Source organism: Lissotriton helveticus, chromosome 1_2 (assembly GCF_964261635.1).
Source record: "Lissotriton helveticus chromosome 1_2, aLisHel1.1, whole genome shotgun sequence".
In the NCBI taxonomy this organism is placed as follows: Eukaryota; Metazoa; Chordata; class Amphibia; order Caudata; family Salamandridae; genus Lissotriton; species Lissotriton helveticus.
The window spans coordinates 340,255,155-340,280,982 of NC_136058.1; the positions used below are offsets into that span (position 1 = coordinate 340,255,155).

General features: G+C 36.2%; 24 non-coding genes across 24 annotated transcripts; all 24 read left to right on the forward strand.

Annotated features, from left to right (window-relative positions):
* The first annotated feature begins 2,474 nt into the window (after positions 1-2,474).
* Positions 2,475-2,546, forward strand: TRNAD-GUC (transfer RNA aspartic acid (anticodon GUC)). The gene has a single exon. It is a non-coding gene; the product is annotated as a tRNA-Asp (tRNA).
* A 636-nt stretch (positions 2,547-3,182) lies between these two features.
* Positions 3,183-3,254, forward strand: TRNAD-GUC (transfer RNA aspartic acid (anticodon GUC)). Its single transcript has one exon. It is a non-coding gene; the product is annotated as a tRNA-Asp (tRNA).
* Positions 3,255-5,304: 2,050 nt separating this feature from the next.
* On the forward strand, positions 5,305-5,376 carry TRNAD-GUC (transfer RNA aspartic acid (anticodon GUC)). Its single transcript has one exon. It is a non-coding gene; the product is annotated as a tRNA-Asp (tRNA).
* A 636-nt stretch (positions 5,377-6,012) lies between these two features.
* TRNAD-GUC (transfer RNA aspartic acid (anticodon GUC)) lies at positions 6,013-6,084 on the forward strand. Its single transcript has one exon. It is a non-coding gene; the product is annotated as a tRNA-Asp (tRNA).
* Positions 6,085-6,720: 636 nt separating this feature from the next.
* Positions 6,721-6,792, forward strand: TRNAD-GUC (transfer RNA aspartic acid (anticodon GUC)). The gene has a single exon. It is a non-coding gene; the product is annotated as a tRNA-Asp (tRNA).
* A 1,344-nt stretch (positions 6,793-8,136) lies between these two features.
* On the forward strand, positions 8,137-8,208 carry TRNAD-GUC (transfer RNA aspartic acid (anticodon GUC)). The gene has a single exon. It is a non-coding gene; the product is annotated as a tRNA-Asp (tRNA).
* A 636-nt stretch (positions 8,209-8,844) lies between these two features.
* TRNAD-GUC (transfer RNA aspartic acid (anticodon GUC)) lies at positions 8,845-8,916 on the forward strand. Its single transcript has one exon. It is a non-coding gene; the product is annotated as a tRNA-Asp (tRNA).
* Positions 8,917-9,556: 640 nt separating this feature from the next.
* Positions 9,557-9,628, forward strand: TRNAD-GUC (transfer RNA aspartic acid (anticodon GUC)). Its single transcript has one exon. It is a non-coding gene; the product is annotated as a tRNA-Asp (tRNA).
* A 1,342-nt stretch (positions 9,629-10,970) lies between these two features.
* On the forward strand, positions 10,971-11,042 carry TRNAD-GUC (transfer RNA aspartic acid (anticodon GUC)). The gene has a single exon. It is a non-coding gene; the product is annotated as a tRNA-Asp (tRNA).
* A 638-nt stretch (positions 11,043-11,680) lies between these two features.
* On the forward strand, positions 11,681-11,752 carry TRNAD-GUC (transfer RNA aspartic acid (anticodon GUC)). Its single transcript has one exon. It is a non-coding gene; the product is annotated as a tRNA-Asp (tRNA).
* A 636-nt stretch (positions 11,753-12,388) lies between these two features.
* TRNAD-GUC (transfer RNA aspartic acid (anticodon GUC)) lies at positions 12,389-12,460 on the forward strand. Its single transcript has one exon. It is a non-coding gene; the product is annotated as a tRNA-Asp (tRNA).
* A 636-nt stretch (positions 12,461-13,096) lies between these two features.
* Positions 13,097-13,168, forward strand: TRNAD-GUC (transfer RNA aspartic acid (anticodon GUC)). The gene has a single exon. It is a non-coding gene; the product is annotated as a tRNA-Asp (tRNA).
* Positions 13,169-13,804: 636 nt separating this feature from the next.
* Positions 13,805-13,876, forward strand: TRNAD-GUC (transfer RNA aspartic acid (anticodon GUC)). The gene has a single exon. It is a non-coding gene; the product is annotated as a tRNA-Asp (tRNA).
* A 636-nt stretch (positions 13,877-14,512) lies between these two features.
* On the forward strand, positions 14,513-14,584 carry TRNAD-GUC (transfer RNA aspartic acid (anticodon GUC)). Its single transcript has one exon. It is a non-coding gene; the product is annotated as a tRNA-Asp (tRNA).
* A 642-nt stretch (positions 14,585-15,226) lies between these two features.
* TRNAD-GUC (transfer RNA aspartic acid (anticodon GUC)) lies at positions 15,227-15,298 on the forward strand. The gene has a single exon. It is a non-coding gene; the product is annotated as a tRNA-Asp (tRNA).
* A 636-nt stretch (positions 15,299-15,934) lies between these two features.
* Positions 15,935-16,006, forward strand: TRNAD-GUC (transfer RNA aspartic acid (anticodon GUC)). The gene has a single exon. It is a non-coding gene; the product is annotated as a tRNA-Asp (tRNA).
* A 636-nt stretch (positions 16,007-16,642) lies between these two features.
* TRNAD-GUC (transfer RNA aspartic acid (anticodon GUC)) lies at positions 16,643-16,714 on the forward strand. Its single transcript has one exon. It is a non-coding gene; the product is annotated as a tRNA-Asp (tRNA).
* A 638-nt stretch (positions 16,715-17,352) lies between these two features.
* TRNAD-GUC (transfer RNA aspartic acid (anticodon GUC)) lies at positions 17,353-17,424 on the forward strand. The gene has a single exon. It is a non-coding gene; the product is annotated as a tRNA-Asp (tRNA).
* A 636-nt stretch (positions 17,425-18,060) lies between these two features.
* Positions 18,061-18,132, forward strand: TRNAD-GUC (transfer RNA aspartic acid (anticodon GUC)). The gene has a single exon. It is a non-coding gene; the product is annotated as a tRNA-Asp (tRNA).
* Positions 18,133-19,474: 1,342 nt separating this feature from the next.
* On the forward strand, positions 19,475-19,546 carry TRNAD-GUC (transfer RNA aspartic acid (anticodon GUC)). The gene has a single exon. It is a non-coding gene; the product is annotated as a tRNA-Asp (tRNA).
* A 636-nt stretch (positions 19,547-20,182) lies between these two features.
* TRNAD-GUC (transfer RNA aspartic acid (anticodon GUC)) lies at positions 20,183-20,254 on the forward strand. Its single transcript has one exon. It is a non-coding gene; the product is annotated as a tRNA-Asp (tRNA).
* A 1,340-nt stretch (positions 20,255-21,594) lies between these two features.
* TRNAD-GUC (transfer RNA aspartic acid (anticodon GUC)) lies at positions 21,595-21,666 on the forward strand. Its single transcript has one exon. It is a non-coding gene; the product is annotated as a tRNA-Asp (tRNA).
* Positions 21,667-23,719: 2,053 nt separating this feature from the next.
* On the forward strand, positions 23,720-23,791 carry TRNAD-GUC (transfer RNA aspartic acid (anticodon GUC)). Its single transcript has one exon. It is a non-coding gene; the product is annotated as a tRNA-Asp (tRNA).
* A 634-nt stretch (positions 23,792-24,425) lies between these two features.
* On the forward strand, positions 24,426-24,497 carry TRNAD-GUC (transfer RNA aspartic acid (anticodon GUC)). Its single transcript has one exon. It is a non-coding gene; the product is annotated as a tRNA-Asp (tRNA).
* The last annotated feature ends 1,331 nt before the right edge of the window (positions 24,498-25,828 follow it).

Below are 25,828 nucleotides of genomic sequence, written 5' to 3' on the forward strand. Positions count from 1 at the left end.
AAAAGCACAGAAATGCTGTAATTCCTCACACAGATCTCTCATGTCACCCAATCAAAACTCTTCCCTCACTTTTTTTCAAAGCAAAACCCTTCCCCCCTCTGCCCCCTCTCTGCTTTTTCTGCATAGCAACCACCTCTTGCAAGACCTCTCACACAACAATGTTGCAATTGAACTCTGAACTCTCAGTGCACCTGCATATCCAAAGCATTCTTTCATTTAATGATTTTTTCTTCGCCACTCAAAATACATCTTTCAACGAACTCATCCATGCACACTAACTTTCTGTTTTCAGCAATCAAAATCCACCAATCACTCTTACTGCTTCATTAACACAGAAACTCCTCAGTTTTTTTCATTTTACACTCTCATTTTTTCAACTGCCATTTCATTGCCACACTTCATCTGACTGCAGGAGAACCTTCTCTCGCCATGTTTTCTGTCTGGATTGTTGGACATAGCTACATCTATTGGGCTCAAAGGTACGCTGAAAACAGGAATTTACCTAACCTCAATTTACAAGATGTGGAAATTAAGTGGTTTGGCCACAGAGGATTAAAATGTCACCAATTGATACCATTGGTGAAAACCTTTATGCATTTGCCAAAACCTGACCTGTTAATTGTGCACTGTGGAGGTAATGATTTGGGCACTTTGACTGGGGTAGGTCTGGAAATGCTTTTAAAGGACACCTTTGAGCAATTGATGGCACTTTTTCCTCAGACTGCCTTGGTATATTCAAATATATGCCAAAGACAGAAATGGAGGTGGTCGAACCAATTTTGTCCACAAATTGAGAAATCGAGGAAGCATGTAAACAAATCTGTTTCAGCTTACATGAGAGACCATGGAATGGGCTCCCTGTACAACAATAACTTGCGTTACTACATGCAAGATATCTACAGAGGAGATGGAGTTCACTTCTCAGATGAGGGCAACAGAGTTTTCACTCTGAATTTAAGAATGTGCATTGGTACCTACTTATAAGTACCTAAATGTACCATAAACCCAAAAGCTCTTCTCAGAGCTACCCTACATCTGATCACTCACAATTATTATTGTACTCTAACTTTTTTCACTAATTTTCAAGAAAGTACGCTCCCCAGAACGCTTCCCGGTTCGCGAACCGAGCGCACTCCACGCAAAAAAACTAAAAAAACGGTATATATTTTTTTGCCCTGCGAGAACCTTTCAAAGCCTCCACATCAAACCTAGGGGGTCAGGGACGATCTACTATGCCCCCTTATGGTCATTTGCCCCTTCGCTTTGGCCTCCTCTTGTCTCTCGATCCTACCGAGAGACAAGATGGCGGCCGCTACGGACTGTTTGGAATGTTTACAGACGCCGAAAAACCAATCAGCTTCGCAAACCTCCGTAACGCGAAAAGTACGCGAAGCGGAGCGCTGTTACAGATATATATCTTTTTTTGAACGTTAATTTCTCAAAATCCACTGGAGCACATATATTGAGACCTAGCAAAGGCACATCGGGCTACCAGTCCCTACAATTTTGCCAAGTTTCGTGCAAATCCATTCAGCCGTTCGATTATTATTATTATTTTTTTTTTTGCCCCGCGGGGCCCTTTTAAAACCTCCACATCAAACCTAGGGGGTCAGCGAGGATCTACTATTCCCCCTTATGGTCATTTGCCCCTTCGCTTTCGCCTCCTCTTGTCTCTCGATCCTACCGAGAGACAAGATGGCGGCCGCTACGGACTGTTTGGAATGTTGACAGACGCCGGAGAACCAATCAGCTTCGCTTCACAAAGCTCCGTTGCGCGAAAAGTCCGCGAACCAGACCGCTGCCTGGTCCGCGCTTACAGATATATATCTTTTTTTAAACGTTAATTTCTCAAAATCCACTGGAGCACATATATTGAGACCTACAAAAGGCACATCGGGCTACCAGTCCCTACAATTTTGCCAAGTTTCGTGCAAATCCATTCAGCCGTTCGGGCTAAAAGTGAGGCCAACCGCCCTATGGAAATTAACATGGGAAAAACGCGTTTTGGGACCCCCCTTTTTTCTCGGCCCCCCCTTGACGAACCCCCCCCAAATTTTCAAAGGCTGCTCAGAAACAAAATGTGCCATTTTCCTGAAAATTTCAGCCAATTCCGTCCACAAACGGCAAAGTTATTAGACATAGAATTTTCAAAAAACCCATAGAGAAAAAATCCTAACTATATATACCTACTGGCGACCGCCAGTAGGTAATATATAGATATATATAAATATATATATTGATAGTTAGAAAGATAGCCAGATAGACAGATCGATAGATAGATATTTATTTCAATGAAATCATTTCTTGATAAAACTGATTGTTTTTGGCTAGGAATTTCTGTATTGTAATATTTAGGAAAAAAGATTACTTGTCCTAACCAAAAGCAGCAAATCTGCCTATTACAATACTGTGAATGGATCGAGGGTATGCCTTAACCCCAAGGAGGTGAGCACTGTTTAACTGATGCCAATAAGTCCACGTTAGTATAGTGGTCAGTATACCCGCCTGTCACGCGGGAGACCGGGGTTCAATTCCCCGACGGGGAGGCGATTCATTTTATTCACACAATTAAATAAAATGATGTACTTTCTAACATTGTAAAATATATCTGTCATTATCCTTGCCTATTCTGATTGAGAAAAAAGGTTGAATTCACTGATGGCCAAAATGCTTACTGATGTGTTAACTGAAATTCAGAATATGCTCTGAATATTTCAATATGCACAGGGTTACCATCAAAAACACTTTACATCTGCATTCTCTTGGAAAATGAGATGAAGCAGTGGTGAATCCTAGGCTGCTGTTCCACTCGATTGGCACAATTTACAAGTAGAATGACTTCTTTTGGTTAGTAGTGACCCCTGGTGGCTAATAGTTATAAGCTGCAAATGGTAAAGTGAGCTGATTATATATATATATATATAGATATATATAAATATATATATTGATAGTTAGAAAGATAGCCAGATAGACAGATCGATAGATAGATATTTATTTCAATGAAATAATTTCTTGATAAAACTGATTGTTTTTGGCTAGGAATTTCTGTATTGTAATATTTAGGAAAAAAGATTACTTGTCCTAACCAAAAGCAGCAAATCTGCCTATTACAATACTGTGAATTGATCGAGGGTATGCCTTAACCCCAAGGAGGTGAGCACTGTTTAACTGATGCCAATAAGTCCTCGTTAGTATAGTGGTCAGTATCCCCGCCTGTCACGCGGAAGACCGGGGTTCAATTCCCCGACGGGGAGGCGATTCATTTTATTCACACAATTAAATAAAATGATGTACTTTCTAACATTGTAAAATATATCTGTCATTATCCTTGCCTATTCTGATTGAGGAAAAAGGTTGAATTCACTGATGGCCAAAATGCTTACTGATGTGTTAACTGAAATTCAGAATATGCTCTGAATATTTCAATATGCACAGGCGTACCATCAAAAACACTTTACATCTGCATTCTCTTGGAAAATGAGATGAAGCAGTGGTGAATCCTAGGCTGCTGTTCCACTCGATTGGCACAATTTACAAGTAGAACGACTGCTTTTGGTTAGTAGTGACCCCTGGTGGCTAATAGTTATAAGCTGCAAATGGTAAAGTGAGCTGATTATATATATATATATATAGATATATATAAATATATATATTGATAGTTAGAAAGATAGCCAGATAGACAGATCGATAGATAGATATTTATTTCAATGAAATACTTTCTTGATAAAACTGATTGTTTTTGGCTAGGAATTTCTGTATTGTAATATTTAGGAAAAAAGATTACTTGTCCTAACCAAAAGCAGCAAATCTGCCTATTACAATACTGTGAATTGATCGAGGGTATGCCTTAACCCCAAGGAGGTGAGCACTGTTTAACTGATGCCAATAAGTCCTCGTTAGTATAGTGGTCAGTATCCCCGCCTGTCACGCTGGAGACCGGGGTTCAATTCCCCGACGGGGAGGCGATTCATTTTATTCACACAATTAAATAAAATGATGTACTTTCTAACATTGTAAAATATATCTGTCATTATCCTTGCCTATTCTGATTGAGAAAAAAGGTTGAATTCACTGATGGCCAAAATGCTTACTGATGTGTTAACTGAAATTCAGAATATGCTCTGAATATTTCAATATGCACAGGCGTACCATCAAAAACACTTTACATCTGCATTCTCTTGGAAAATGAGATGAAGCAGTGGTGAATCCTAGGCTGCTGTTCCACTCGATTGGCACAATTTACAAGTAGAATGACTGCTTTTGGTTAGTAGTGACCCCTGGTGGCTAATAGTTATAAGCTGCAAATGGTAAAGTGAGCTGATTATATATATATATATAGATATATATAAATATATATATTGATAGTTAGAAAGATAGCCAGATAGACAGATCGATAGATTGATATTTATTTCAATGAAATAATTTCTTGATAAAACTGATTGTTTTTGGCTAAGAATTTCTGTATTGTAATATTTAGGAAAAAAGATTACTTGTCCTAACCAAAAGCAGCAAATCTGCCTATTACAATACTGTGAATTGATCGAGGGTATGCCTTAACCCCAAGGAGGTGAGCACTGTTTAACTGATGCCAATAAGTCCACGTTAGTATAGTGGTCAGTATACCTGCCTGTCACGCGGGAGACCGGGGTTCAATTCCCCGACGGGGAGGCGATTCATTTTATTCACACAATTAAATAAAATGATGTACTTTCTAACATTGTAAAATATATCTGTCATTATCCTTGCCTATTCTGATTGAGAAAAAAGGTTGAATTCACTGATGGCCAAAATGCTTACTGATGTGTTAACTGAAATTCAGAATATGCTCTGAATATTTCAATATGCACAGGCGTACCATCAAAAACACTTTACATCTGCATTCTCTTGGAAAATGAGATGAAGCAGTGGTGAATCCTAGGCTGCTGTTCCACTCGATTGGCACAATTTACAAGTAGAATGACTTATTTTGGTTAGTAGTGACCCCTGGTGGCTAATAGTTATAAGCTGCAAATGGTAAAGTGAGCTGATTATATATATATATATATAGATATATATAAATATATATATTGATAGTTAGAAAGATAGCCAGATAGACAGATCGATAGATAGATATTTATTTCAATGAAATAATTTCTTGATAAAACTGATTGTTTTTGGCTAGGAATTTCTGTATTGTAATATTTAGGAAAAAAGATTACTTGTCCTAACCAAAAGCAGCAAATCTGCCTATTACAATACTGTGAATTGATCGAGGGTATGCCTTAACCCCAAGGAGGTGAGCACTGTTTAACTGATGCCAATAAGTCCTCGTTAGTATAGTGGTCAGTATCCCCGCCTGTCACGCGGGAGACCGGGGTTCAATTCCCCGACGGGGAGGCGATTCATTTTATTCACACAATTAAATAAAATGATGTACTTTCTAACATTGTAAAATATATCTGTCATTATCCTTGCCTATTCCGATTGAGAAAAAAGGTTGAATTCACTGATGGACAAAATGCTTACTGATGTGTTAACTGAAATTCAGAATATGCTCTGAATATTTCAATATGCACAGGCGTACCATCAAAAACACTTTACATCTGCATTCTCTTGGAAAATGAGATGAAGCAGTGGTGAATCCTAGGCTGCTGTTCCACTCGATTGGCACAATTTACAAGTAGAATGACTGCTTTTGGTTAGTAGTGACCCCTGGTGGCTAATAGTTATAAGCTGCAAATGGTAAAGTGAGCTGATTATATATATATATATATAGATATATATAAATATATATATTGATAGTTAGAAAGATAGCCAGATAGACAGATCGATAGATAGATATTTATTTCAATGAAATCATTTCTTGATAAAACTGATTGTTTTTGGCTAGGAATTTCTGTATTGTAATATTTAGGAAAAAAGATTACTTGTCCTAACCAAAAGCAGCAAATCTGCCTATTACAATACTGTGAATTGATCGAGGGTATGTCTTAACCCCAAGGAGGTGAGCACTGTTTAACTGATGCCAATGAGTCCTCGTTAGTATAGTGGTCAGTATCCCCGCCTGTCACGCGGGAGACCGGGGTTCAATTCCCCGACGGGGAGGCGATTCATTTTATTCACACAATTAAATAAAATGATGTACTTTCTAACATTGTAAAATATATCTGTCATTATCCTTGCCTATTCTGATTGAGGAAAAAGGTTGAATTCACTGATGGCCAAAATGCTTACTGATGTGTTAACTGAAATTCAGAATATGCTCTGAATATTTCAATATGCACAGGCGTACCATCAAAAACACTTTACATCTGCATTCTCTTGGAAAATGAGATGAAGCAGTGGTGAATCCTAGGCTGCTGTTCCACTCGATTGGCACAATTTACAAGTAGAACGACTGCTTTTGGTTAGTAGTGACCCCTGGTGGCTAATAGTTATAAGCTGCAAATGGTAAAGTGAGCTGATTATATATATATATATATAGATATATATAAATATATATATTGATAGTTAGAAAGATAGCCAGATAGACAGATCGATAGATAGATATTTATTTCAATGAAATAATTTCTTGATAAAACTGATTGTTTTTGGCTAAGAATTTCTGTATTGTAATATTTAGGAAAAAAGATTACTTGTCCTAACCAAAAGCAGCAAATCTGCCTATTACAATACTGTGAATTGATCGAGGGTATGCCTTAACCCCAAGGAGGTGAGCACTGTTTAACTGATGCCAATAAGTCCTCGTTAGTATAGTGGTCAGTATCCCCGCCTGTCACGCGGGAGACCGGGGTTCAATTCCCCGACGGGGAGGCGATTCATTTTATTCACACAATTAAATAAAATGATGTACTTTCTAACATTGTAAAATATATCTGTCATTATCCTTGCCTATTCTGATTGAGAAAAAAGGTTGAATTCACTGATGGCCAAAATGCTTACTGATGTGTTAACTGAAATTCAGAATATGCTCTGAATATTTCAATATGCACAGGCGTACCATCAAAAACACTTTACATCTGCATTCTCTTGGAAAATGAGATGAAGCAGTGGTGAATCCTAGGCTGCTGTTCCACTCGATTGGCACAATTTACAAGTAGAATGACTGCTTTTGGTTAGTAGTGACCCCTGGTGGCTAATAGTTATAAGCTGCAAATGGTAAAGTGAGCTGATTATATATATATATATATATATATATATATAAATATATATATTGATAGTTAGAAAGATAGCCAGATAGACAGATCGATAGATTGATATTTATTTCAATGAAATAATTTCTTGATAATACTGATTGTTTTTGGCTAAGAATTTCTGTATTGTAATATTTAGGAAAAAAGATTACTTGTCCTAACCAAAAGCAGCAAATCTGCCTATTACAATACTGTGAATTGATCGAGGGTATGCCTTAACCCCAAGGAGGTGAGCACTGTTTAACTGATGCCAATAAGTCCTCGTTAGTATAGTGGTCAGTATCCCCGCCTGTCACGCAGGAGACCGGGGATCAATTCCCCGACGGGGAGGCAATTCCTTTTATTCACACAATTAAATAAAATGATGCACTTTCTAACATTGTAAAATATATCTGTCATTATCCTTGCCTATTCCGATTGAGAAAAAAGGTTGAATTCACAGATGGACAAAATGCTTACTGATGTGTTAACTGAAATTCAGAATATGCTCTGAATATTTCAATATGCACAGGCGTACCATCAAAAACACTTTACATCTGCATTCTCTTGGAAAATGAGATGAAGCAGTGGTGAATCCTAGGCTGCTGTTCCACTCGATTGGCACAATTTACAAGTAGAATGACTGCTTTTGGTTAGTAGTGACCCCTGGTGGCTAATAGTTATAAGCTGCAAATGGTAAAGTGAGCTGATTATATATATATATATAGATATATATAAATATATATATTGATAGTTAGAAAGATAGCCAGATAGACAGATCGATAGATAGATATTTATTTCAATGAAATCATTTCTTGATAAAACTGATTGTTTTTGGCTAGGAATTTCTGTATTGTAATATTTAGGAAAAAAGATTACTTGTCCTAACCAAAAGCAGCAAATCTGCCTATTACAATACTGTGAATGGATCGAGGGTATGCCTTAACCCCAAGGAGGTGAGCACTGTTTAACTGATGCCAATAAGTCCACGTTAGTATAGTGGTCAGTATACCCGCCTGTCACGCGGGAGACCGGGGTTCAATTCCCCGACGGGGAGGCGATTCATTTTATTCACACAATTAAATAAAATGATGTACTTTCTAACATTGTAAAATATATCTGTCATTATCCTTGCCTATTCTGATTGAGAAAAAAGGTTGAATTCACTGATGGCCAAAATGCTTACTGATGTGTTAACTGAAATTCAGAATATGCTCTGAATATTTCAATATGCACAGGGTTACCATCAAAAACACTTTACATCTGCATTCTCTTGGAAAATGAGATGAAGCAGTGGTGAATCCTAGGCTGCTGTTCCACTCGATTGGCACAATTTACAAGTAGAATGACTTCTTTTGGTTAGTAGTGACCCCTGGTGGCTAATAGTTATAAGCTGCAAATGGTAAAGTGAGCTGATTATATATATATATATATAGATATATATAAATATATATATTGATAGTTAGAAAGATAGCCAGATAGACAGATCGATAGATAGATATTTATTTCAATGAAATAATTTCTTGATAAAACTGATTGTTTTTGGCTAGGAATTTCTGTATTGTAATATTTAGGAAAAAAGATTACTTGTCCTAACCAAAAGCAGCAAATCTGCCTATTACAATACTGTGAATTGATCGAGGGTATGCCTTAACCCCAAGGAGGTGAGCACTGTTTAACTGATGCCAATAAGTCCTCGTTAGTATAGTGGTCAGTATCCCCGCCTGTCACGCGGGAGACCGGGGTTCAATTCCCCGACGGGGAGGCGATTCATTTTATTCACACAATTAAATAAAATGATGTACTTTCTAACATTGTAAAATATATCTGTCATTATCCTTGCCTATTCTGATTGAGGAAAAAGGTTGAATTCACTGATGGCCAAAATGCTTACTGATGTGTTAACTGAAATTCAGAATATGCTCTGAATATTTCAATATGCACAGGCGTACCATCAAAAACACTTTACATCTGCATTCTCTTGGAAAATGAGATGAAGCAGTGGTGAATCCTAGGCTGCTGTTCCACTCGATTGGCACAATTTACAAGTAGAACGACTGCTTTTGGTTAGTAGTGACCCCTGGTGGCTAATAGTTATAAGCTGCAAATGGTAAAGTGAGCTGATTATATATATATATATATATATAGATATATATAAATATATATATTGATAGTTAGAAAGATAGCCAGATAGACAGATCGATAGATAGATATTTATTTCAATGAAATAATTTCTTGATAAAACTGATTGTTTTTGGCTAGGAATTTCTGTATTGTAATATTTAGGAAAAAAGATTACTTGTCCTAACCAAAAGCAGCAAATCTGCCTATTACAATACTGTGAATTGATCGAGGGTATGCCTTAACCCCAAGGAGGTGAGCACTGTTTAACTGATGCCAATAAGTCCTCGTTAGTATAGTGGTCAGTATCCCCGCCTGTCACGCGGGAGACCGGGGTTCAATTCCCCGACGGGGAGGCGATTCATTTTATTCACACAATTAAATAAAATGATGTACTTTCTAACATTGTAAAATATATCTGTCATTATCCTTGCCTATTCTGATTGAGAAAAAAGGTTGAATTCACTGATGGCCAAAATGCTTACTGATGTGTTAACTGAAATTCAGAATATGCTCTGAATATTTCAATATGCACAGGCGTACCATCAAAAACACTTTACATCTGCATTCTCTTGGAAAATGAGATGAAGCAGTGGTGAATCCTAGGCTGCTGTTCCACTCGATTGGCACAATTTACAAGTAGAATGACTGCTTTTGGTTAGTAGTGACCCCTGGTGGCTAATAGTTATAAGCTGCAAATGGTAAAGTGAGCTGATTATATATATATATATAGATATATATAAATATATATATTGATAGTTAGAAAGATAGCCAGATAGACAGATCGATAGATTGATATTTATTTCAATGAAATAATTTCTTGATAAAACTGATTGTTTTTGGCTAAGAATTTCTGTATTGTAATATTTAGGAAAAAAGATTACTTGTCCTAACCAAAAGCAGCAAATCTGCCTATTACAATACTGTGAATTGATCGAGGGTATGCCTTAACCCCAAGGAGGTGAGCACTGTTTAACTGATGCCAATAAGTCCACGTTAGTATAGTGGTCAGTATACCTGCCTGTCACGCGGGAGACCGGGGTTCAATTCCCCGACGGGGAGGCGATTCATTTTATTCACACAATTAAATAAAATGATGTACTTTCTAACATTGTAAAATATATCTGTCATTATCTTTGCCTATTCTGATTGAGAAAAAATGTTGAATTCACTGATGGCCAAAATGCTTACTGATGTGTTAACTGAAATTCAGAATATGCTCTGAATATTTCAATATGCACAGGCGTACCATCAACAACACTTTACATCTGCATTCTCTTGGAAAATGAGATGAAGCAGTGGTGAATCCTAGGCTGCTGTTCCACTCGATTGGCACAATTTACAAGTAGAATGACTTATTTTGGTTAGTAGTGACCCCTGGTGGCTAATAGTTATAAGCTGCAAATGGTAAAGTGAGCTGATTATATATATATATATATAGATATATATAAATATATATATTGATAGTTAGAAAGATAGCCAGATAGACAGATCGATAGATAGATATTTATTTCAATGAAATAATTTCTTGATAAAACTGATTGTTTTTGGCTAGGAATTTCTGTATTGTAATATTTAGGAAAAAAGATTACTTGTCCTAACCAAAAGCAGCAAATCTGCCTATTACAATACTGTGAATTGATCGAGGGTATGCCTTAACCCCAAGGAGGTGAGCACTGTTTAACTGATGCCAATAAGTCCTCGTTAGTATAGTGGTCAGTATCCCCGCCTGTCACGCGGGAGACCGGGGTTCAATTCCCCGACGGGGAGGCGATTCATTTTATTCACACAATTAAATAAAATGATGTACTTTCTAACATTGTAAAATATATCTGTCATTATCCTTGCCTATTCCGATTGAGAAAAAAGGTTGAATTCACTGATGGACAAAATGCTTACTGATGTGTTAACTGAAATTCAGAATATGCTCTGAATATTTCAATATGCACAGGCGTACCATCAAAAACACTTTACATCTGCATTCTCTTGGAAAATGAGATGAAGCAGTGGTGAATCCTAGGCTGCTGTTCCACTCGATTGGCACAATTTACAAGTAGAATGACTGCTTTTGGTTAGTAGTGACCCCTGGTGGCTAATAGTTATAAGCTGCAAATGGTAAAGTGAGCTGATTATATATATATATATATATAGATATATATAAATATATATATTGATAGTTAGAAAGATAGCCAGATAGACAGATCGATAGATAGATATTTATTTCAATGAAATCATTTCTTGATAAAACTGATTGTTTTTGGCTAGGAATTTCTGTATTGTAATATTTAGGAAAAAAGATTACTTGTCCTAACCAAAAGCAGCAAATCTGCCTATTACAATACTGTGAATTGATCGAGGGTATGTCTTAACCCCAAGGAGGTGAGCACTGTTTAACTGATGCCAATAAGTCCTCGTTAGTATAGTGGTCAGTATCCCCGCCTGTCACGCGGGAGACCGGGGTTCAATTCCCCGACGGGGAGGCGATTCATTTTATTCACACAATTAAATAAAATGATGTACTTTCTAACATTGTAAAATATATCTGTCATTATCCTTGCCTATTCTGATTGAGGAAAAAGGTTGAATTCACTGATGGCCAAAATGCTTACTGATGTGTTAACTGAAATTCAGAATATGCTCTGAATATTTCAATATGCACAGGCGTACCATCAAAAACACTTTACATCTGCATTCTCTTGGAAAATGAGATGAAGCAGTGGTGAATCCTAGGCTGCTGTTCCACTCGATTGGCACAATTTACAAGTAGAACGACTGCTTTTGGTTAGTAGTGACCCCTGGTGGCTAATAGTTATAAGCTGCAAATGGTAAAGTGAGCTGATTATATATATATATATATAGATATATATAAATATATATATTGATAGTTAGAAAGATAGCCAGATAGACAGATCGATAGATAGATATTTATTTCAATGAAATAATTTCTTGATAAAACTGATTGTTTTTGGCTAAGAATTTCTGTATTGTAATATTTAGGAAAAAAGATTACTTGTCCTAACCAAAAGCAGCAAATCTGCCTATTACAATACTGTGAATTGATCGAGGGTATGCCTTAACCCCAAGGAGGTGAGCACTGTTTAACTGATGCCAATAAGTCCTCGTTAGTATAGTGGTCAGTATACCTGCCTGTCACGCGGGAGACCGGGGTTCAATTCCCCGACGGGGAGGCGATTCATTTTATTCACACAATTAAATAAAATGATGTACTTTCTAACATTGTAAAATATATCTGTCATTATCTTTGCCTATTCTGATTGAGAAAAAATGTTGAATTCACTGATGGCCAAAATGCTTACTGATGTGTTAACTGAAATTCAGAATATGCTCTGAATATTTCAATATGCACAGGCGTACCATCAAAAACACTTTACATCTGCATTCTCTTGGAAAATGAGATGAAGCAGTGGTGAATCCTAGGCTGCTGTTCCACTCGATTGGCACAATTTACAAGTAGAATGACTTATTTTGGTTAGTAGTGACCCCTGGTGGCTAATAGTTATAAGCTGCAAATGGTAAAGTGAGCTGATTATATATATATATATATAGATATATATAAATATATATATTGATAGTTAGAAAGATAGCCAGATAGACAGATCGATAGATAGATATTTATTTCAATGAAATAATTTCTTGATAAAACTGATTGTTTTTGGCTAGGAATTTCTGTATTGTAATATTTAGGAAAAAAGATTACTTGTCCTAACCAAAAGCAGCAAATCTGCCTATTACAATACTGTGAATTGATCGAGGGTATGCCTTAACCCCAAGGAGGTGAGCACTGTTTAACTGATGCCAATAAGTCCTCGTTAGTATAGTGGTCAGTATCCCCGCCTGTCACGCGGGAGACCGGGGTTCAATTCCCCGACGGGGAGGCGATTCATTTTATTCACACAATTAAATAAAATGATGTACTTTCTAACATTGTAAAATATATCTGTCATTATCCTTGCCTATTCCGATTGAGAAAAAAGGTTGAATTCACTGATGGACAAAATGCTTACTGATGTGTTAACTGAAATTCAGAATATGCTCTGAATATTTCAATATGCACAGGCGTACCATCAAAAACACTTTACATCTGCATTCTCTTGGAAAATGAGATGAAGCAGTGGTGAATCCTAGGCTGCTGTTCCACTCGATTGGCACAATTTACAAGTAGAATGACTGCTTTTGGTTAGTAGTGACCCCTGGTGGCTAATAGTTATAAGCTGCAAATGGTAAAGTGAGCTGATTATATATATATATATATAGATATATATAAATATATATATTGATAGTTAGAAAGATAGCCAGATAGACAGATCGATAGATAGATATTTATTTCAATGAAATCATTTCTTGATAAAACTGATTGTTTTTGGCTAGGAATTTCTGTATTGTAATATTTAGGAAAAAAGATTACTTGTCCTAACCAAAAGCAGCAAATCTGCCTATTACAATACTGTGAATTGATCGAGGGTATGTCTTAACCCCAAGGAGGTGAGCACTGTTTAACTGATGCCAATAAGTCCTCGTTAGTATAGTGGTCAGTATCCCCGCCTGTCACGCGGGAGACCGGGGTTCAATTCCCCGACGGGGAGGCGATTCATTTTATTCACACAATTAAATAAAATGATGTACTTTCTAACATTGTAAAATATATCTGTCATTATCCTTGCCTATTCTGATTGAGGAAAAAGGTTGAATTCACTGATGGCCAAAATGCTTACTGATGTGTTAACTGAAATTCAGAATATGCTCTGAATATTTCAATATGCACAGGCGTACCATCAAAAACACTTTACATCTGCATTCTCTTGGAAAATGAGATGAAGCAGTGGTGAATCCTAGGCTGCTGTTCCACTCGATTGGCACAATTTACAAGTAGAACGACTGCTTTTGGTTAGTAGTGACCCCTGGTGGCTAATAGTTATAAGCTGCAAATGGTAAAGTGAGCTGATTATATATATATATATATAGATATATATAAATATATATATTGATAGTTAGAAAGATAGCCAGATAGACAGATCGATAGATAGATATTTATTTCAATGAAATAATTTCTTGATAAAACTGATTGTTTTTGGCTAAGAATTTCTGTATTGTAATATTTAGGAAAAAAGATTACTTGTCCTAACCAAAAGCAGCAAATCTGCCTATTACAATACTGTGAATTGATCGAGGGTATGCCTTAACCCCAAGGAGGTGAGCACTGTTTAACTGATGCCAATAAGTCCTCGTTAGTATAGTGGTCAGTATCCCCGCCTGTCACGCGGGAGACCGGGGTTCAATTCCCCGACGGGGAGGCGATTCATTTTATTCACACAATTAAATAAAATGATGTACTTTCTAACATTGTAAAATATATCTGTCATTATCCTTGCCTATTCTGATTGAGAAAAAAGGTTGAATTCACTGATGGCCAAAATGCTTACTGATGTGTTAACTGAAATTCAGAATATGCTCTGAATATTTCAATATGCACAGGCGTACCATCAAAAACACTTTACATCTGCATTCTCTTGGAAAATGAGATGAAGCAGTGGTGAATCCTAGGCTGCTGTTCCACTCGATTGGCACAATTTACAAGTAGAATGACTGCTTTTGGTTAGTAGTGACCCCTGGTGGCTAATAGTTATAAGCTGCAAATGGTAAAGTGAGCTGATTATATATATATATATATATATATATATATATATAAATATATATATTGATAGTTAGAAAGATAGCCAGATAGACAGATCGATAGATAGATATTTATTTCAATGAAATAATTTCTTGATAAAACTGATTGTTTTTGGCTAGGAATTTCTGTATTGTAATATTTAGGAAAAAAGATTACTTGTCCTAACCAAAAGCAGCAAATCTGCCTATTACAATACTGTGAATTGATCGAGGGTATGCCTTAACCCCAAGGAGGTGAGCACTGTTTAACTGATGCCAATAAGTCCTCGTTAGTATAGTGGTCAGTATCCCCGCCTGTCACGCGGGAGACCGGGGTTCAATTCCCCGACGGGGAGGCGATTCATTTTATTCACACAATTAAATAAAATGATGTACTTTCTAACATTGTAAAATATATCTGTCATTATCCTTGCCTATTCCGATTGAGAAAAAAGGTTGAATTCACTGATGGACAAAATGCTTACTGATGTGTTAACTGAAATTCAGAATATGCTCTGAATATTTCAATATGCACAGGCGTACCATCAAAAACACTTTACATCTGCATTCTCTTGGAAAATGAGATGAAGCAGTGGTGAATCCTAGGCTGCTGTTCCACTCGATTGGCACAATTTACAAGTAGAATGACTGCTTTTGGTTAGTAGTGACCCCTGGTGGCTAATAGTTATAAGCTGCAAATGGTAAAGTGAGCTGATTATATATATATATATATAGATATATATAAATATATATATTGATAGTTAGAAAGATAGCCAGATAGACAGATCGATAGATAGATATTTATTTCAATGAAATCATTTCTTGATAAAACTGATTGTTTTTGGCTAGGAATTTCTGTATTGTAATATTTAGGAAAAAAGATTACTTGTCCTAACCAAAAGCAGCAAATCTGCCTATTACAATACTGTGAATTGATCGAGGGTATGTCTTAACCCCAAGGAGGTGAGCACTGTTTAACTGATGCCAATAAGTCCTCGTTAGTATAGTGGTCAGTATCCCCGCCTGTCACGCGGGAGACCGGGGTTCAATTCCCCGACGGGGAGGCGATTCATTTTATTCACACAATTAAATAAAATGATGTACTTTCTAACATTGTAAAATATATCTGTCATTATCCTTGCCTATTCTGATTGAGGAAAAAGGTTGAATTCACTGATGGCCAAAATGCTTACTGATGTGTTAACTGAAATTCAGAATATGCTCTGAATATTTCAATATGCACAGGCGTACCATCAAAAACACTTTACATCTGCATTCTCTTGGAAAATGAGATGAAGCAGTGGTGAATCCTAGGCTGCTGTTCCACTCGATTGGCACAATTTACAAGTAGAACGACTGCTTTTGGTTAGTAGTGACCCCTGGTGGCTAATAGTTATAAGCTGCAAATGGTAAAGTGAGCTGATTATATATATATATATATAGATATATATAAATATATATATTGATAGTTAGAAAGATAGCCAGATAGACAGATCGATAGATAGATATTTATTTCAATGAAATCATTTCTTGATAAAACTGATTGTTTTTGGCTAAGAATTTCTGTATTGTAATATTTAGGAAAAAAGATTACTTGTCCTAACCAAAAGCAGCAAATCTGCCTATTACAATACTGTGAATTGATCGAGGGTATGCCTTAACCCCAAGGAGGTGAGCACTGTTTAACTGATGCCAATAAGTCCTCGTTAGTATAGTGGTCAGTATCCCCGCCTGTCACGCGGGAGACCGGGGTTCAATTCCCCGACGGGGAGGCGATTCATTTTATTCACACAATTAAATAAAATGATGTACTTTCTAACATTGTAAAATATATCTGTCATTATCCTTGCCTATTCTGATTGAGAAAAAAGGTTGAATTCACTGATGGCCAAAATGCTTACTGATGTGTTAACTGAAATTCAGAATATGCTCTGAATATTTCAATATGCACAGGCGTACCATCAAAAACACTTTACATCTGCATTCTCTTGGAAAATGAGATGAAGCAGTGGTGAATCCTAGGCTGCTGTTCCACTCGATTGGCACAATTTACAAGTAGAATGACTGCTTTTGGTTAGTAGTGACCCCTGGTGGCTAATAGTTATAAGCTGCAAATGGTAAAGTGAGCTGATTATATATATATATATATATATATATATATAAATATATATATTGATAGTTAGAAAGATAGCCAGATAGACAGATCGATAGATTGATATTTATTTCAATGAAATAATTTCTTGATAATACTGATTGTTTTTGGCTAAGAATTTCTGTATTGTAATATTTAGGAAAAAAGATTACTTGTCCTAACCAAAAGCAGCAAATCTGCCTATTACAATACTGTGAATTGATCGAGGGTATGCCTTAACCCCAAGGAGGTGAGCACTGTTTAACTGATGCCAATAAGTCCTCGTTAGTATAGTGGTCAGTATCCCCGCCTGTCACGCGGGAGACCGGGGTTCAATTCCCCGACGGGGAGGCGATTCATTTTATTCACACAATTAAATAAAATGATGTACTTTCTAACATTGTAAAATATATCTGTCATTATCCTTGCCTATTCTGATTGAGAAAAAAGGTTGAATTCACTGATGGCCAAAATGCTTACTGATGTGTTAACTGAAATTCAGAATATGCTCTGAATATTTCAATATGCACAGTCGTACCATCAAAAACACTTTACATCTGCATTCTCTTGGAAAATGAGATGAAGCAGTGGTGAATCCTAGGCTGCTGTTCCACTCGATTGGCACAATTTACAAGTAGAATGACTGCTTTTGGTTAGTAGTGACCCCTGGTGGCTAATAGTTATAAGCTGCAAATGGTAAAGTGAGCTGATTATATATATATATATATAGATATATATAAATATATATATTGATAGTTAGAAAGATAGCCAGATAGACAGATCGATAGATAGATATTTATTTCAATGAAATAATTTCTTGATAAAACTGATTGTTTTTGGCTAGGAATTTCTGTATTGTAATATTTAGGAAAAAAGATTACTTGTCCTAACCAAAAGCAGCAAATCTGCCTATTACAATACTGTGAATTGATCGAGGGTATGCCTTAACGCCAAGGAGGTGAGCACTGTTTAACTGATGCCAATAAGTCCTCGTTAGTATAGTGGTCAGTATCCCCGCCTGTCACGCGGGAGACCGGGGTTCAATTCCCCGACGGGGAGGCGATTCATTTTATTCACACAATTAAATAAAATGATGCACTTTCTAACATTGTAAAATATATCTGTCATTATCCTTGCCTATTCTGATTGAGAAAAAAGGTTGAATTCACTGATGGCCAAAATGCTTACTGATGTGTTAACTGAAATTCAGAATATGCTCTGAATATTTCAATATGCACAGGCGTACCATCAAAAACACTTTACATCTGCATTCTCTTGGAAAATGAGATGAAGCAGTGGTGAATCTTAGGCTGCTGTTCCACTCGATTGGCACAATTTACAAGTAGAATGACTGCTTTTGGTTAGTAGTGACCCCTGGTGGCTAATAGTTATAAGCTGCAAATGGTAAAGTGAGCTGATTATATATATATATATAGATATATATAAATATATATATTGATAGTTAGAAAGATAGCCAGATACACAGATCGATAGATAGATATTTATTTCAATGAAATAATTTCTTGATAAAACTGATTGTTTTTGGCTAAGAATTTCTGTATTGTAATATTTAGGAAAAAAGATTACTTGTCCTAACCAAAAGCAGCAAATCTGCCTATTACAATACTGTGAATTGATCGAGGGTATGCCTTAACCCCAAGGAGGTGAGCACTGTTTAACTGATGCCAATAAGTCCTCGTTAGTATAGTGGTCAGTATCCCCGCCTGTCACGCAGGAGACCGGGGATCAATTCCCCGACGGGGAGGCAATTCCTTTTATTCACACAATTAAATAAAATGATGCACTTTCTAACATTGTAAAATATATCTGTCATTATCCTTGCCTATTCCGATTGAGAAAAAAGGTTGAATTCACAGATGGACAAAATGCTTACTGATGTGTTAACTGAAATTCAGAATATGCTCTGAATATTTCAATATGCACAGGCGTACCATCAAAAACACTTTACATCTGCATTCTCTTGGAAAATGAGATGAAGCAGTGGTGAATCCTAGGCTGCTGTTCCACTCGATTGGCACAATTTACAAGTAGAATGACTGCTTTTGGTTAGTAGTGACCCCTGGTGGCTAATAGTTATAAGCTGCAAATGGTAAAGTGAGCTGATTATATATATATATATATAGATATATATAAATATATATATTGATAGTTAGAAAGATAGCCAGATAGACAGATCGATAGATAGATATTTATTTCAATGAAATCATTTCTTGATAAAACTGATTGTTTTTGGCTAGGAATTTCTGTATTGTAATATTTAGGAAAAACGATTACTTGTCCTAACCAAAAGTAGCAAATCTGCCTATTACAATACTGTGAATTGATCGAGGGTATGCCTTAACCCCAAGGAGGTGAGCACTGTTTAACTGATGCCAATAAGTCCTCGTTAGTATAGTGGTCAGTATCCCCGCCTGTCACGCGGGAGACCGGGGTTCAATTCTCCGACGGGGAGGCGATTCATTTTATTCACACAATTAAATAAAATGATGTACTTTCTAACATTGTAAAATATATCTGTCATTATCCTTGCCTATTCCGATTGAGAAAAAAGGTTGAATTCACTGATGGACAAAATGCTTACTGATGTGTTAACTGAAATTCAGAATATGCTCTGAATATTTCAATATGCACAGACGTACCATCAAAAACACTTTACATCTGCATTCTCTTGGAAAATGAGATGAAGCAGTGGTGAATCCTAGGCTGCTGTTCCACTCGATTGGCACAATTTACAAGTAGAATGACTGCTTTTGGTTAGTAGTGACCCCTGGTGGCTAATAGTTATAAGCTGCAAATGGTAAAGTGAGCTGATTATATATATATATATATAGATATATATAAATATATATATTGATAGTTAGAAAGATAGCCAGATAGACAGATCGATAGATAGATATTTATTTCAATGAAATAATTTCTTGATAAAACTGATTGTTTTTGGCTAGGAATTTCTGTATTGTAATATTTAGGAAAAAAGATTACTTGTCCTAACCAAAAGCAGCAAATCTGCCTATTACAATACTGTGAATTGATCGAGGGTGTGCCTTAACCCCAAGGAGGTGAGCACTGTTTAACTGATGCCAATAAGTCCTCGTTAGTATAGTGGTCAGTATCCCCGCCTGTCACGCGGGAGACCGGGGTTCAATTCCCCGACGGGGAGGCGATTCATTTTATTCACACAATTAAATAAAATGATGTACTTTCTAACATTGTAAAATATATCTGTCATTATCCTTGCCTATTCTGATTGAGAAAAATGGTTGAATTCACTGATGGCCAAAATGGTTACTGATGTGTTAACTGAAATTTAGAATATGCTCTGAATATTTCAATATGCACAGGCGTACCATCAAAAACACTTTACATCTGCATTCTCTTGGAAAATGAGATGAAGCAGTGGTGAATCCTAGGCTGCTGTTCCACTCGATTGGCACAATTTACAAGTAGAATGACTGCTTTTGGTTAGTAGTGACCCCTGGTGGCTAATAGTTATAAGCTGCAAATGGTAAAGTGAGCTGATTATATATATATATATAGATATATATAAATATATATATTGATAGTTAGAAAGATAGCCAGATAGACAGATCGATAGATAGATATTTATTTTAATGAAATAATTTCTTGATAAAACTGATTGTTTTTGGCTAAGAATTTCTGTATTGTAATATTTAGGAAAAAAGATTACTTGTCCTAACCAAAAGCAGCAAATCTGCCTATTACAATACTGTGAATTGATCGAGGGTATGCCTTAACCCCAAGGAGGTGAGCACTGTTTAACTGATGCCAATAAGTCCTCGTTAGTATAGTGGTCAGTATCCCCGCCTGTCATGCAGGAGACCGGGGATCAATTCCCCGACGGGGAGGCAATTCATTTTATTCACACAATTAAATAAAATGATGTACTTTCTAACATTGTAAAATATATCTGTCATTATCCTTGCCTATTCTGATTGAGAAAAAAGGTTGAATTCACTGATGGCCAAAATGCTTACTGATGTGTTAACTGAAATTCAGAATATGCTCTGAATATTTCAATATGCACAGGCGTACCATCAAAAACACTTTACATCTGCATTCTCTTGGAAAATGAGATGAAGCAGTGGTGAATCCTAGGCTGCTGTTCCACTCGATTGGCACAATTTACAAGTAGAATGACTGCTTTTGGTTAGTAGTGACCCCTGGTGGCTAATAGTTATAAGCTGCAAATGGTAAAGTGAGCTGATTATATATATATATATAGATATATATAAATATATATATTGATAGTTAGAAAGATAGCCAGATAGACAGATCGATAGATAGATATTTATTTCAATAAAATAATTTCTTGATAAAACTGATTGTTTTTGGCTAGGAATTTCTGTATTGTAATATTTAGGAAAAAAGATTACTTGTCCTAACCAAAAGCAGCAAATCTGCCTATTACAATACTGTGAATTGATCGAGGGTATGCCTTAACGCCAAGGAGGTGAGCACTGTTTAACTGATGCCAATAAGTCCTCGTTAGTATAGTGGTCAGTATCCCCGCCTGTCACGCGGGAGACCGGGGTTCAATTCCCCGACGGGGAGGCGATTCATTTTATTCACACAATTAAATAAAATGATGTACTTTCTAACATTGTAAAATATATCTGTCATTATCCTTGCCTATTCTGATTGAGAAAGAAGGTTGAATTCACTGATGGCCAAAATGCTTACTGATGTGTTAACTGAAATTCAGAATATGCTCTGAATATTTCAATTTGCACAGGCGTACCATCAAAAACACTTTACATCTGCATTCTCTTGGAAAATGAGATGAAGCAGTGGTGAATCTTAGGCTGCTGTTCCACTCGATTGGCACAATTTACAAGTAGAATGACTGCTTTTGGTTAGTAGTGACCCCTGGTGGCTAATAGTTATAAGCTGCAAATGGTAAAGTGAGCTGATTATATATATATATATAGATATATATAAATATATATATATTGATAGTTAGAAAGATAGCCAGATACACAGATCGATAGATAGATATTTATTTCAATGAAATAATTTCTTGATAAAACTGATTGTTTTTGGCTAAGAATTTCTGTATTGTAATATTTAGGAAAAAAGATTACTTGTCCTAACCAAAAGCAGCAAATCTGCCTATTACAATACTGTGAATTGATCGAGGGTATGCCTTAACCCCAAGGAGGTGAGCACTGTTTAACTGATGCCAATAAGTCCTCGTTAGTATAGTGGTCAGTATCCCCGCCTGTCACGCAGGAGACCGGGGATCAATTCCCCGACGGGGAGGCAATTCCTTTTATTCACACAATTAAATAAAATGATGCACTTTCTAACATTGTAAAATATATCTGTCATTATCCTTGCCTATTCCGATTGAGAAAAAAGGTTGAATTCACAGATGGACAAAATGCTTACTGATGTGTTAACTGAAATTCAGAATATGCTCTGAATATTTCAATATGCACAGGCGTACCATCAAAAACACTTTACATCTGCATTCTCTTGGAAAATGAGATGAAGCAGTGGTGAATCCTAGGCTGCTGTTCCACTCGATTGGCACAATTTACAAGTAGAATGACTGCTTTTGGTTAGTAGTGACCCCTGGTGGCTAATAGTTATAAGCTGCAAATGGTAAAGTGAGCTGATTATATATATATATATAGATATATATAAATATATATATATTGATAGTTAGAAAGATAGCCAGATAGACAGATCGATAGATAGATATTTAATTCAATGAAATAATTTCTTGATAAAACTGATTGTTTTTGGCTAGGAATTTCTGTATTGTAATATTTAGGAAAAAAGATTACTTGTCCTAACCAAAAGCAGCAAATCTGCCTATTACAATACTGTGAATTGATCGAGGGTATGCCTTAACCCCAAGGAGGTGAGCACTGTTTAACTGATGCCAATAAGTCCTCGTTAGTATAGTGGTCAGTATCCCCGCCTGTCACGCGGGAGACCGGGGTTCAATTCTCCGACGGGTGAGGCGATTCATTTTATTCACACAATTAAATAAAATGATGTACTTTCTAACATTGTAAAATATATCTGTCATTATCCTTGCCTATTCCGATTGAGAAAAAAGGTTGAATTCACTGATGGACAAAATGCTTACTGATGTGTTAACTGAAATTCAGAATATGCTCTGAATATTTCAATATGCACAGACGTACCATCAAAAACACTTTACATCTGCATTCTCTTGGAAAATGAGATGAAGCAGTGGTGAATCCTAGGCTGCTGTTCCACTCGATTGGCACAATTTACAAGTAGAATGACTGCTTTTGGTTAGTAGTGACCCCTGGTGGCTAATAGTTATAAGCTGCAAATGGTAAAGTGAGCTGATTATATATATATATATATAGATATATATAAATATATATATTGATAGTTAGAAAGATAGCCAGATAGACAGATCGATAGATAGATATTTATTTCAATGAAATAATTTCTTGATAAAACTGATTGTTTTTGGCTAGGAATTTCTGTATTGTAATATTTAGGAAAAAAGATTACTTGTCCTAACCAAAAGCAGCAAATCTGCCTATTACAATACTGTGAATTGATCGAGGGTGTGCCTTAACCCCAAGGAGGTGAGCACTGTTTAACTGATGCCAATAAGTCCTCGTTAGTATAGTGGTCAGTATCCCCGCCTGTCACGCGGGAGACCGGGGTTCAATTCCCCGACGGGGAGGCGATTCATTTTATTCACACAATTAAATAAAATGATGTACTTTCTAACATTGTAAAATATATCTGTCATTATCCTTGCCTATTCTGATTGAGAAAAATGGTTGAATTCACTGATGGCCAAAATGCTTACTGATGTGTTAACTGAAATTTAGAATATGCTCTGAATATTTCAATATGCACAGGCGTACCATCAAAAACACTTTACATCTGCATTCTCTTGGAAAATGAGATGAAGCAGTGGTGAATCCTAGGCTGCTGTTCCACTCGATTGGCACAATTTACAAGTAGAATGACTGCTTTTGGTTAGTAGTGACCCCTGGTGGCTAATAGTTATAAGCTGCAAATGGTAAAGTGAGCTGATTATATATATATATATAGATATATATAAATATATATATTGATAGTTAGAAAGATAGCCAGATAGACAGATCGATAGATAGATATTTATTTTAATGAAATAATTTCTTGATAAAACTGATTGTTTTTGGCTAGGAATTTCTGTATTGTAATATTTAGGAAAAAAGATTACTTGTCCTAACCAAAAGCAGCAAATCTGCCTATTACAATACTGTGAATTGATCGAGGGTGTGCCTTAACCCCAAGGAGGTGAGCACTGTTTAACTGATGCCAATAAGTCCTCGTTAGTATAGTGGTCAGTATCCCCGCCTGTCACGCGGGAGACCGGGGTTCAATTCCCCGACGGGGAGGCGATTCATTTTATTCACACAATTAAATAAAATGATGTACTTTCTAACATTGTAAAATATATCTGTCATTATCCTTGCCTATTCTGATTGAGAAAAATGGTTGAATTCACTGATGGCCAAAATGCTTACTGATGTGTTAACTGAAATTTAGAATATGCTCTGAATATTTCAATATGCACAGGCGTACCATCAAAAACACTTTACATCTGCATTCTCTTGGAAAATGAGATGAAGCAGTGGTGAATCCTAGGCTGCTGTTCCACTCGATTGGCACAATTTACAAGTAGAATGACTGCTTTTGGTTAGTAGTGACCCCTGGTGGCTAATAGTTATAAGCTGCAAATGGTAAAGTGAGCTGATTATATATATATATATAGATATATATAAATATATATATTGATAGTTAGAAAGATAGCCAGATAGACAGATCGATAGATAGATATTTATTTTAATGAAATAATTTCTTGATAAAACTGATTGTTTTTGGCTAAGAATTTCTGTATTGTAATATTTAGGAAAAAAGATTACTTGTCCTAACCAAAAGCAGCAAATCTGCCTATTACAATACTGTGAATTGATCGAGGGTATGCCTTAACCCCAAGGAGGTGAGCACTGTTTAACTGATGCCAATAAGTCCTCGTTAGTATAGTGGTCAGTATCCCCGCCTGTCACGCAGGAGACCGGGGATCAATTCCCCGACGGGGAGGCAATTCCTTTTATTCACACAATTAAATAAAATGATGCACTTTCTAACATTGTAAAATATATCCGTCATTATCCTTGCCTATTCCGATTGAGAAAAAAGGTTGAATTCACAGATGGACAAAATGCTTACTGATGTGTTAACTGAAATTCAGAATATGCTCTGAATATTTCAATATGCACAGGCGTACCATCAAAAACACTTTACATCTGCATTCTCTTGGAAAATGAGATGAAGCAGTGGTGAATCCTAGGCTGCTGTTCCACTCGATTGGCACAATTTACAAGTAGAATGACTGCTTTTGGTTAGTAGTGACCCCTGGTGGCTAATAGTTATAAGCTGCAAATGGTAAAGTGAGCTGATTATATATATATATATAGATATATATAAATATATATATTGATAGTTAGAAAGATAGCCAGATAGACAGATCGATAGATAGATATTTATTTCAATGAAATAATTTCTTGATAAAACTGATTGTTTTTGGCTAGGAATTTCTGTATTGTAATATTTAGGAAAAAAGATTACTTGTCCTAACCAAAAGCAGCAAATCTGCCTATTACAATACTGTGAATTGATCGAGGGTATGCCTTAACCCCAAGGAGGTGAGCACTGATTAACTGAT